The 13,424-nt window shown below is 41.8% G+C and overlaps 1 pseudogene; it reads left to right on the top strand.

Moving 5' to 3' along the window:
• The first annotated feature begins 1,870 nt into the window (after positions 1-1,870).
• LOC110201600 (small ribosomal subunit protein uS8 pseudogene) lies at positions 1,871-2,322 on the top strand (annotated as a pseudogene).
• The last annotated feature ends 11,102 nt before the right edge of the window (positions 2,323-13,424 follow it).

Below are 13,424 nucleotides of genomic sequence, written 5' to 3' on the forward strand. Positions count from 1 at the left end.
ATTAGGGGCAGCTAGGTGGCACAGTGGATAGCGCACCAGCCCTGGATTCAGGAGGTCCTGAGTTCAAATTCGGCCTGAGACACACAACACTTACTAGCTGTGTGACCCTGGGCAGTCACTTAACCCCATTGCCTAGCCTAAAAAAAAAAATGAATTGGGTGAACAAGAAGATTTATTTGTCAATGGAATACTAGAAAGAGCAAGATAAGTCTAGGGGAAATACAAAAAATATATTCATGGCCCCAGTGGGCTTTGGAATTCATCTCACATGGTGGTGCTTGTAGGGAATTGAGATGAATTTAAAAAGGTTTTGGATATATTTATCAATGGCTAATAAGAGAAGCTCAGAAACATACACAAGTTTCCAATTGGCATCTTCCTGGGAGGCATGTGGCTTCCTCCCTTATTTTGCCTCCCTGTCCTCCATTCCTTCATCATTTAGCTCCTGAGGCTGCTGTTGGCAAAAGAATCCTGGGCTAGCTGGGCCGCAGGTTGGATCTAGTGCAGGAATCTGGATGGAATTTTATTTCCATAGCCAACATCTACCTTCTTTATTTCTAGAGATGGTCTCTCAAACTAGCAAAGCTGAACAGCTCGATATTTTTCCCAGAGGCTGAAGAGCAAGGGAGAACAATGGGAGTTCTGTAGTCTTGACATTCTCTTACCACATTATTAAATAAAGCTGACAGATCAAGAATGTTTCAAAGAAATAAACCCAGCCAGGCTGAGCAGAGGAGCTTCTTGGTGCTACCTCTGTGGAAATCACTTAGCTTCTCTGGGCTGTTGCTCCCTTGTATGTCAGGGGAAATAACCCTGACCCCAATCTCAAAACATATTTCTATTATGTGCCTGGTGGCCACTTAAACTCAGCTAGGAACTCTGCAGCCTTCCATGAGGTTGGTCACCGGGGTAGTAAGATTTGAGAGGCATCCCAGTGTAGTGGAAAGGATGCTTGTGGAGATCAAAAGATTTGGGTTTGATTCTTGATCTGGCCATTAACTTGTTTTTTGAACTTGGAAAACTCACTCCACTTCTCTGGAGCTCAGTTTCCCCACCTGTAAAATGAAGAGGTAGATTGTGCTGTGGGCAGAATGTTGGATCTGGATTCTGAAGACCTGAGTTCAAATCTTGGTTCTGGCACTTACTTGGGTGACCTTGGAAAAATCACTGAACTGTGTGGGTCTCAGTTTCCTCCTCTGTATACTGAGGTATTTGGCCCAGATGACTTTTAAGAGTCCTAACAGATCCAAATCTGTGTTCCTGTGACTCTTAAGGCCCCATTTAGCAATACTAGTACTAAAAGTCTCTAAAAACCCTTGTTCCCTCTTCCCTCCAAATGACATAGAAAAAAAAATCTCTTTTCCATGGCTACCTGAAATGCTCTTATCAGGGCATTTTCTCTTTCAGTTGCATCTCCCTAAAGTTCTCTTTGAAAATACTTCTAAGGGGAGTGACATATGAGTCCCTAATAGTTCAAACTAGATGGATTTACCAGATATTTCCCTCTTCTTGACAGGAAAGATTGGGTAGTAAGAGAACTATGGGTACCTGGAGAAAAAGAAGATAAGAAGGGGAAGGAGGGGGAGAATAAAGAGAATGTGGAGGAATGGAAATAAATTAATCCCAGTTGGAATACATGGCCTCGAAAATAGAATGTAGTCTCTTACCTCTGCCTCAAGACATCCTTAGTTTGCTTTAAGAGTCAGTTGAGGGGTGGCTAGGTGGTGCGATGGACCTGAGTTCAAATCTGGCCTCAGACACTTGACACTTGCTAGCTGTGTGACCCTGGGCAAGTCACTTAACCCCAATTGCTTCACCAAATAAATAAAAAAAATCCCATTAAAAAAAAAAGTCACTCTTTCCGCCATCTTGCAGCATTGCCACCATGGTGCACATGAACGTTCTGGCAGATGCTCTCAAAAGCATCAACAATGCAGAAAAGCAAGAAAACTAGGTTCTAATTAGGCCATGCTCTAAAGTAATTGTCCGGTTCTTAACTGTGATGATGAAGCATGGTTACATTGGCGAATTCGAGATCATTGATGATCACAGAGCAGGAAAAATTGTTGTGAACCTCATGGGCAGATTAAACAAGTGTTTAATCAGCCCCAGATTTGATGTTCAATTGAAAGATCTAGAAAAGTGGCAAAATAATCTGCTACCATCCCATCAGTTTGGGTTCATTGTGCTTACAACCTCAGCTGGCATCATGGACCATGAGGAAGCAAGACGAAAACACACAGGAGGAAAAATCCTGGAATTCTTTTTCTAAGGGTGTAAAACATACATACAAATAAAAATGCTCCAATGGACAAAAAAAAAGCCAGTTGAACACCATCTCCTGCATGAGGCCTTTCCTGACCCCTCTTGTTCCTAGTGCCCTCCCTTCCTAAATTATCTTGTAATAAATTTAAATCAATTCTATGTATGCTTCTCTATTTACATGTCTTCTGCACCAGAATGTAAGATTGTTAAGGGCAGAGATCTCTTTATATTTATCTCTGTATCTGCAGTGCTCAGCCCAGGGCTTGGCTCATAGCAGATACTCAAAATGTTGTACTGATTGATTGAATGATTGAGGCTTGTCTAACTGGGCCATTTCAGTGATTCTGTGACTTTAGAGGTACATTTTGTAAGATATTCTTGATTGGGAAGGCCACTCAAGCTTTTAAGGTGAGAAAAGACAAACACAATAAAATTCTTCTCCAGCCCCTTTCTTCCAGTCTTGCTTATTTTTGCCCAGACCTTTCTTTAATGAATCAGGTTGAGGATTCTAGGGGTTAAACATCTAATCTCGCAGCAATTTCGCTCTGGGGGAATTGCGCTGACAGTTTTCCTCCTCATGGTTAGTGGCTCAGGAGAAAAATGATTCAATTTCTCAAAGAAACTGGCTCTTGAAGACTTTGAAGGGAGCATCTGATTGAGGGAGCCACTGATTTTGCCCCCTCCAGCTTCCCCGAGAGGTTTGTCGACTGTCCTCGCATCCAGAGCCTGTCTTTCCCTCTAAGGCGCTCGCTTGTTTTCTGTCAGCAAGAGGAGAATCTCCACATTTAGAGATTTCAGAAGTGAGCAAATGATCTATAACCTATGTGCCTAAACCCTAGGCTGGTGATTATTTATGACCCATTCAGAATTCAGAAAGCCTGGCAAAACAGATAGAATGCCAGTCCTGGGAGTGAGGAGTACCTGGGCCCAAGTCCTGCCCCATGCACTTTATGTCTGTGGAACCCTGGAAACTGGAGTCAGTGAACTGAAGGACCTGTGCCCCATCCACATTAGAAGAGGGAGTTTCCTCTTGAGAAGTTTCTTATACCAATGAAATCATAGGTCTGCCTTTCCCCCTCCAAATATAAACCCACATGCACATATTCATTTCCCGGTGCTTAGCACAATGCCTAGATCATAGTAAGCTCTTAATAAATGCTAATTGACTGGCAGAGGGACCATGGTCTTGGGCATATTTGTAATAATTGGAAAGTAAATGGGTACTATTCCATAAAGCTTAGGGACAATTGAAAGATCTCAAAAATAGGGAAGTTAAGGTATGCCCATTAAGTCAGCATCCAGCCATACAAAAGATCCTCAGTAGAAAGAGACTAGACATATGTGATCTTCAGATTTCACTTGGAAGAAGAGCCACCAGACTACAGGAGAGAGGTAGCACAACACAGTGGCTAGAGTTCTGGGCTTGGAGTCAGGAAGACCTGAATTCAAATTTGACCTCAGACACTCCCTAGCTGTGTGACCAAGTGATTTGACCTGTTTGCTTCAGTGTCCTCAACTGTAAAACAGGAATATTGATAAACAGCAGCTACCTCTCAGCATTATTGTGAAGATCCAATGGGCTAATATTTGTAAAGTGCTCAGCATAGTGTGGATGTTTAACAAGACTTTTCTTCATTCTCTTGTTTCTTTGTTCATTATTTCCTTCTTTCTTTCCTTCCATCTTTTACCAGATACAAAGTAATACAAAACTCTATTAGGCATCAAATATATATGCAAGGTGAAAGATCATGTGGAGTGATGAATAGAGGGCCACTCTTTGAATCACTAAGAACTGGGTTCAGGCTCAGATTCTTATAATCTAGCCACTACTCAGATTTTTACAATCTAGACAATAGCTCACAGATGCTCAGACATCTTAAGAGTCTAGCTAATATGGCTGACCTTTAATAAACCTTGTTTTTGGCTGAAAAAAAAAAGAACTGGGTTTAAATCTTGCCTCTAATACATTCTAGCTGTGTGATCACTGATGAGGGAGATAGAGTGTTTGAGGCAGATGGGGCAGGCAGGATGTGAGATATGAGGTAAAAATGCCATATATGACCAGCCATGTATTATGCATTGATGGCCCCACCATGAACTTTTCTATGTGCTTTCACAAAGCACCCCCCCAATTATGTGACTGCAGAGTAGCACCCTGTTTCCCCTTTCCTCTTCTCCTTGTTTATCTATATGACAAAGACATCTCCAGACTACCTGATATTCCAGGCATTCCAGAACTCTGCTTGCTCTTCCTCCCATTCTCCTGCTCCCTCACCCCCTATCCTGTCAAATTGTATTTATACCAGGCACCTAACCTGGCTAATTGCTCTACCTCCTATGGGAGCAGGCCCACTGCGTGTATTACCCCTAATAAATGGCTTTCTTTTTAACTTGGAGATTGTGCGAGTGAATTTTTTCAGGATGCTGGGACCCACACATCTATTCTTCATCATTCTAAAGCACCACAATATTTTGGGCTGCCTGTGAGCCCCAACATTCTTGGGATGCATCACGAACCCCATCAGTCATGGTTGTTTGTCCTTTGTTCTCGAAGATGACCATGACATCAGGGAGGTGATGCCATAACATACAAGTGAATTGGATTTCAATGAGGGAGGGCAGTTAACTTCCTGGTGCCCCAGGTGAGCTTTTAAGACTATGAGATAGAGTTGCTGATCTGTATTCATGGTGTAGGGAACTCCCTAGTTACCAACACCAATTAACTGATAGTTCCAGATCACAGCAATATACAAGGCACTATGCTAAATTTTGCTATGAAAGCAAAGTTAGGAAGTAGTGGTGAAGGTGGTGGTGGGGAGTGGAGTTAGAAGTCCACAATCTGGGCAGTGTGGCAAGAAACACGCACTCTGGTCCCTTCCTAAAGGGCATTAACAACCAAAGCCACCTGATGGATCTCATATTCCCTGTAACCTATAATCCTCTTTAGCACATTCTCCACATACAGGGACCAATGGACCAACTAAGGTTCTCTGTTCATGCATACTCTTTAAGCAAAGGGCTGGATCATGTGTCCCTCCCTATGGACCAAAGCACACAGGTCCAATGCCATGGAAAGTACTTCAGTTCAACCTCTCTATGCCTTTCCCCCACTACCATGCCAAATAAAAAATGAATTCCTATCTCCTTGAAGAACTTACAACCTGGTAATATAATACAAGTAATATTAATTCAAGATATCTAATGATTAAGTACATAAGAAAGGTAAGAAATCTTTGAGTTGGGAGAAATCATTTCTGGTTGGAAGCACAGAGAATTTTTGCTGGGCCTTGATAGATTTCAACATATAGAAACACATGGGAACTCTATTCTAGGGATAGAGTCAATAGATTATTGACAATGCACAGAGGTTGAAAGTTGTGGAATGAGATTGGACAGTGAGGAGTCTAATTGGACTGGGATAAAGCACATAGAGTGAAATAAGGCTGAAAAGGAGGTTAGAGCCAGTTTATGGAGGTCCTTGAACGACGAGCTAAGAAATTTGCCTCTTATTTGGTAGACAGTGAAACCTACTCAAAAGTTCGAGTGAAGATTTCAACTAGCAGCAGGTGAATGCCGTGCTTAGATTTGTGCATTATGAAGAGTATTTTGGCAGCTGTGAAGCTGTAGACAATTTATCCCATCTATAGTTGTGTGTCCATGGTTTTTGCTGTTCTCTTCCCCATTAGATTTTGAGCTCCTGGAGAGCAGAGATTGTCTTTTACCTTTCTTTGTATCCCCAGAGTTTTGCACAGCACCTGAGACTTAGTAGGTGCTTAATAAATGCTTATTGACTGATTGATTATGGGCAAGGAAGAGAGACTGAAGACAAAACCCTTCCCTTCCCTCCCTCCCTTCCTTCCTTCCTTCCTTCTCATCTCTGTTATTAGAGCTTGTGCTATGACCCAGGTCTCCTAGACCAGTGTCTTTCTACTCTACTGTTATCTTATTTCTGTGCTGCTATGTTTTTTTATCTTTTGTGTCTGGACATATGATTTCATCTGTGTATATATCTCCCAGTGTAGAAATGTAGAACTTATCTGCAACTTAGAATCCTTGAGGGTTGCTTGGGTACACTGGGAAGCTAAGCGATTTGTCCAAGATCACAGAACCAGTAGGTATTAAAGGCAGGACTTGAATCGAGGTCTTCCTGACTCCATGGCTAGCTCTCTATCCACTACACCAGGCTGCCTCTCATGTTTGCAAAAAATGGAGTTATAAATTATGATTTTATGATGACACAATTGTGTAATGAGTAACTGATTTGTCCAAAGCTGTATTTGAAAATGATGTACCTAGTTAGCCTGTATTAATTGAAGGAATTGAGTTAATAAAGGGGCCAGTAAAGATTCACTTTTATCTTCATTAGTTTTCTTCCCTTTTTTTCAGTCAAGTAGGGCAAAGAAGTGAAAAAAAAGAAGAAAATAGGAGCCTTAAATTTTTGGCTTCTAGCATATTCTCTCTTTCCTTCCTTTCCCTGCATTTTCTGGCCTCCCCAATGACCCTTTCTTTGAGTTTCAATTTTTAAAACTTCATGCCTAGGATAACCTACACCAGCATTGACAGCACGCATAATTTCTTTGTGGCCCCAGCTCCCTGTTTGCTCTTTCTGCTCTCTGCTTCTCTCCCAAATAGACTGATCTTTCCTTTGACCATATCTTATTTTATTTGAAATTTAAATTCCTTCTAGGATTCAAAGATGATAAGAGACACCACAGCATAGTGAGGAAAGGTTCTCTTTTCTATTCTGGTTGGATCTTCACTGGGAGATAGAGTTCTCAAATGGTTAAATTTAGTTCAGGTCCACACTCCAGGTGTTTGCAATCACCTGTGAATCTATGAAGGGGTGGAAGGTGAGTCAAATTCAAGCAGGATCATTCAAGTAGATATTCTTTGCTTGTTTAATTCAAACAAAGATGTCTTCCTTCCTGTGCTTAGCACCCTTATCCACGAGTGCTCTTCTCAAAGCGAATATAAATATTTAATCTCTGAAACTTTTTTTCCGCTTTTCTCTTAAAGACCAACCTTAACCCAAATCTCTCTGGCTCTCCAAATCACTCTTGCTGTCCTTGATTGGCCAATAATAGGTCCCAGGCGAAGTCCTATGTGGTCATTGTTTGGGCCCTGATTGGCTCAGAGTGAATGCAAATAGCACTTGTTTCTGTTTTGACCAGAAACCTGAAGAGTCTTCCTCTGCCAGATCTATTTTTTTTAAAGAGGCCATTCTTTGCCTCATTTCTTATTAAGCGTTAATCACTCAATAAGACTTTGCCTCAGTCAGACTGAGTCCTGTTAAAGACCTTAGCTTGAAAAGGCCAAGGTTTCCCGGTGCATCCTGGGCCATCTCCATTCCTCCTGATCTGTATCTGGACACTGGGCCCCAGAAGGCTCTGGAGGTGAAAGTGAGGCTGGTGACTTTGCACAGCCCTCCCTCACTTAAATCCAATTTACTTGCACGTCTTGGCATCGTTTCTCTGATGCTAAGGTCCTCTTAGAGAAGGAAGCACAAATAACAGCAGCAGCACAGTGCCTGGCATATGGTAAGCACTCAACAAATTCATGTTGATTGATTCTTGACCATCATAGGATGAAATGAAGCTTATAAAAAATGAAAACAATGGGTGAGCACCTTTATTCTTATTTTATTTATTGAAGGGGAAGGGGGTATCTATTTGTGATTCTATTTACACTTGTAATGAACATGTCCTTGTATGAATACATAAACTATAACTTACAGCTATATGGAGTTGTCTAAGACTCTGGAAAGTTAACTATTTTGACCATTATATATGTCTTAGGCAGGACTTCAATCTGGTTCTTTTTTGACTTTAGGACCAGTGCCCTAATTCATTATGCTTTATTTCCTCTTGTACACTAATCATAGCATTGCAGATCTAGAAGGCACCTTTGAAGGCATTTAGTCCAACCCCTTCATGCTATAGATGAAGAAAATGAGAAGGTAAGCACTCAGTTAAAAACCCAAGGAGATTAAGCACCTTGCCTGAGACTAAGCCCATAGCAAGTTTCAGAGATGGGATTTGAACATAGGTTCTCATGTATATCATAATTACAAATGTATATTTTCCAGTGTTCCATTAAGATTTAATAAAGTCTTCAATACCATTCAACAAACATTTATTAGATACCCATTATGTGCCAGGCACTGTGCTTGACAAAGACAAAAAGCAAAATAAAAGAAATAGTCCCTGACCTCAAGGAGCTGATAAGCTTTTGAAGGTAGGAGTTAAAATATGTGCATAGAAAATTAAATACAAAATAAATATGAGGTGATTTACAGGGAGAGGGCACCAGTAACTGGGAAAAGGAGAGAATGAGCATGGGTTTCTTGGGAGAGGTGGCACTGGAGCTGAACTTAGATATTTGATAGGGCCTCGATAAGGAGAAAGTATATTCTAGGCCTGCAATGGGATATGGGACATGGTGTATAGGCATTGGTAACCAGGTGGAGTTGACCAGAAAATAGAGTGTGTGAAAGACAATGATGTCCAATAAACTTGGATACTTAGGCTGGATGTGGGTTATAAGGAGCTTTTAAAAGCTCTAAATAGGAGTTTATATGTAATCCTAGGGTCCTGAAGGACCCACTGGAATACAATGAACAAGAGAGAGATAGGTGACATGGTCAGATCTATTTTTATGGTAATGATAATAACCTTTTCTATCTGTCCCATCCTTTCTATTCCTAATACTCTAACTTAATTTACACTCTTAATATTTTCATGCCAGCTTTATTCTTAAAACCTCTTAACTGGTCTCCTTGCCTCTCCTTGCCCCGCCCCCCCTTTCTCTCCTTCAATTTCATTCAAAATCCTCTTAAGGGATAACTGTGACTGGGCTACTTCTCTAAACCTTTATTTTCCAAATAAAACCTGCACTCTAGTTTGGCATTCAATACCTTTCATGATCTGCTTACCTTTCTAGCTTTTCCTGCAGTTCCTTCTTCCTGGAATGCTCTCTTCCTCCATCTTTGCCTGCCCTTCAAGCCAAGTTTAAATGTTATATCCTTTTTAGATCATCCTAGAAAGAAGAGAAACCTTTCTGCTCAGTGCTCTTTGTGCCAAGTTCCTTTTGTTTCCTTGGTCTGGGAAGGCTGTACTTGAACTGTTGGTGGGCCACGACACAAAAGCCTGCCATGAGGAAATCCAGAGAAGCTCCCATTGGGCCAATTGTCCTTCAGGCCTACCATTTTGACTATATTTCCTAAGCAGCTGTATTTCTCAACAAGGATCTTGGCAGAATCTCTGGAAGTAGAGACCCTTTGGCCCCGGGATCTGTTTATGTTGCAAAACCATCTCACACGGAGCTGATGGGCCTGTTTGCCTTGGTATCGTCTTCTCACCACTCAATCATCCCCAGCTCAGATTGCTGACACATCCTGCTGCCTCAGATTCAGTCGCACTTCACTGATCAAAATGTTATTTCATAGGAGCCATTTGATGCTCAAGAAGCCTTTGAATAAGCCATTCAAAGCTTTTATTCCTTTCCCCAAAGTGTTTTGCCAGAAGTTGAGTGAACCTGAATACTAAAAAGTTGGAGTGTGGCTCAGAGCTCCTGCCCTGGGAGAGCTGGTTTCCTTGGTTGACTCTTTTCTCTGGTGAAGTCATTGATCATCTTCTCATGCTCACCTTCTGTGCCCTCTGTGCTCTAGCCAGTCACTACCTCTGAACACACCCTCATCCCACCTCCATGCTTTTCTTTGGGCTCTTCCTCATTTCTGGAACTCATCCATCCCTTTCTCTGCTAGTTGAATCCCTCCTTCTCCTCTAAAATTCATCTGAAATACTATGACCTTTATGAAGACTTTCCTGATTTCCCAAGTTGGGAATGACCTTTCCCGCTCTGATCCCACATAACAGTTGATATCACAACTGTCTAAAGTTCAGTTAGTTGTGACCAACCCTTTGTGAATCCATTTGGAGTTTTCTTGGCAAAGATATTGCTATTTCCTTCTCCAGGGGATCCAGTAGGTCTATTTTGTCAAGTTATCAGAGGTTGTGAGTTGCTCAGGGTCACACATCTAGGAAGAGTCAGGCTGGATTTGAATTCAGGTCTTACTGACTCCAGATCCAGTGCTCTATCAACCTGCTATCTCTTATACTGTCTAAAGTACTTAAAATGTAATATTAGATGTTGTCTCCTATGACTCTATATTGTCCTCTTATGAGACTGTAGGTACCATGGAGGCAGAGACCATATTCTACCTAAACTTTATCCCTTTCCCTCAAGCTTATAAGGTGTATTCTTTATGGAATTATACTTAATAAGTGTTTATCCAATGAATGAATGAATAAATGAATAAACAATGAAAAATGGACCCTAAGTAGTTCTCATGGTCATGACCTACCTGCCCTCATACATGTCTGTACCATTCCAAGCACTGAATTTACACTTAGAAGATGTGAGTTCGAGTCCTCACACTGCTTCTTTCTCTGGTCTCCCAGCTGCTAACGCTTTCCTTCCAAAACCTCTTTTGAATTTACTTTGTATTTATTCTGTATTTACTTGTATATATTGTCTGCTCCAACATAATAAAAGCTCTGTAAGGATAGGAGCTAATCTATTTTTGTCTTTATATTCCCAATGCTTAGCACCGTGCTGGTCGCATGGTAGGTAATTGAGAAATATTTATTGATTCATTGATTGGTTAGCGGTAGGGCCTTCAGAAAGTCATTTAGAGAACCCTGAAACCATATTCCTGATTTATAAAATGAGGAGATTGGACTCATTATTTCCTAAGGTTCCTTCTAACTCCAAATAAATGATTCTATGATCCCAGTACTGGGAATGCTTCTCTCTCAGCATGTGTTTATGTGCTCACTAAAGTTGAATCTAGGGCAGGGAAATGGGGCTTTGCTCCAGGGTGCTGATTTGAGGGGGTGAGGGGAATGGTGTACACAGCAGTCTTTTGGCTCTTTATTGTGGTTCAGGGTGCTAGCAGAACTGGAGAAGCTTGAGTTAACTGCTACTTCACCAACCAGGATTGTTGAGAGCGGGGAGGCTATGACAGTGTAGTTTGCTCCCTGGTGCATTGATCTGAAACGTTATGGTTTCTAGGTCCTGTGAGCAAAGATCACTCTCAGGTTTAAGCAGGGAGTGTTTTAGACCTTTAAACCCCCAAGATACTTTTTATGGGCTGCTTTTATCTTTTTGTGTGTTGTTCGTGCCTAGGGTCATTTCTGAGTATGTTTTTAGTAATGTAATTGTTTCTCTAAACCCTCAAGCTGTGACGAGTTCATTGCACCAGATATGGAAACATCTCCTAGGATGGTCCTCGATCCAAAGCAGTTTCTTCAGGCCTCATAGTTTCCAGGTTGCCTTGCCTAGCTCCACGATGATCCCCTTAGGGTCCTATCCCTGTGACACCTCTTTCCAGGTAACATATTCCCCATTGACTCCACAGTGGGACACCCATCTCCCTCTCTATCCTTATCATGTCCTAATAGAGAGGCTAGGAAGTTACAGGGAATAGGCAGTGCTTCAAGAAATGGGCTAAACTTTCTAGAAGATGGAACCCTCTTCTCTCATTTAGGCACAACGTGTGCTCAACTGGAGTGAATTGTCCTTCTATCCCCTACATGTAATGACAGACCTAGGGACCTATGTCATTCCTTTCATAGGAGATACTCACGCCATCTTCCTGTTCACAGAAAGAAATCTGGCGTCTCTGTCTCCCCTACTCTCACTGCCCTACCCCCAAGCAGCATCGTAGGTTCTCTCTACACCCTAGGGCTTTGTGCCCTGAAGTTTCCTCTTTCCAACTACATTTGCCCCCAAATTCTTGATTTGGTTCTGCCCCCTACTCTATGCCTAGCTGTCATTTGGGTTCCAGTCCCAAATATAAAGGTGTTCTAGTTAAAAAGTTTCACTCATTGAAAAGGTATATTGCTTGGTTCTAGCTCTGTGTTGAGCATTGTGAAGGATACAGAGGGATGTGACACAGTTCCTCCCTCCTCGAATCCCCACCAATTTCTCCTTAGGGTTTTAAGACTTTAGTCACTTGCCTCCCCTCCGGTCTCACAGATACTCCCCGAATCCTTGTACAAAGAAAGTTAGCTTACCAAGATTTCATCTCCAGGGTTTCAGGGTGTTGACCTTCTGCACTGGCCTCTGGCAGGTATGTCCCATGCCCTTCTGAAGCTCTCAGCATCTCTGGGCCCTCCCTGGAAACACTTTCTCTTTCACATCTGATCTAGCTTTTCTGTCCTTGTTGATTTTCCTGGAACTAATTCACTAGTCAGATAGAATGGCTATTTCTTCTCTTTATACTGAAATGTTTTCTTCTCTACCTGTTATTGGAACCAGTTCAAACCCTGGTTCTGATACTTCACCTGTGGGACCTTGGCATGCTTCTTAAACCTCTGTAGGTCTCGTTTGTCTCCTCTGATAAATGGGAGATTGTATTAGGTAATCTCTAAACTCTTTTCCAACTCTGAATCAGGGACCTCTTTTCTGGGGTTCTTGGTTATATAATTTAGGACTACAAGAGCTACTACAGTAACCCTGGGGTTATTGATTCAGAAGCCCTCAAGCATCTCTCCTTCTCCCTGCATGGATCCTCTCAGACTGCCTTTCCTTTTCTTTTCCAAACTTAAGATTTTTTTTGGACACCCCTTGCCTCCTAACTCATTGGCAAAGCTGAGATAACAGATATATTCTGAGGTCAATGAGCAATTGTCACCTTTCCTAGACTCAGCTGTTGGTTCCATCTGCTTCCCTGCTGTCAAGCTGATGAAGACATTCTCAGATGTCCTTATCAATTATCACCTCTATGTAGATGACTATCAAATCTTTATCTTTACTTGAACCTCTACCCAGAGATCCACCTACCTGCTGGGTATTTCCATCTGAATGTTTGCAATTCAGCACTTCAAACTCAATAGCTCTAAGATGGAACGAATCATCTGTTCCTCTAAACTGACCCTTCCCCACTCATTTTTAATGGTACCACAGTCTTACAACTCTCCAAGGCTTGAGACCTTGGAATCATTTTTTAGACACTTTTCTTTTCCTTCTCTCTATGCCTACTTCAACTACCCCTTGTCCAGGCCTTCATCTCATCTCACCTAGAATATCATAGAAGTTTTCTAAATGACCTGCCTGAGTTTGGTTTCTCCTTTCTCCAACCTAAACTCCCCAGAGCT

This window comes from Phascolarctos cinereus, unplaced genomic scaffold (assembly GCF_003287225.1).
Source record: "Phascolarctos cinereus isolate Bilbo 61053 unplaced genomic scaffold, phaCin_HiC Scaffold_3;HRSCAF=262, whole genome shotgun sequence".
In the NCBI taxonomy this organism is placed as follows: domain Eukaryota; kingdom Metazoa; phylum Chordata; class Mammalia; order Diprotodontia; family Phascolarctidae; genus Phascolarctos; species Phascolarctos cinereus.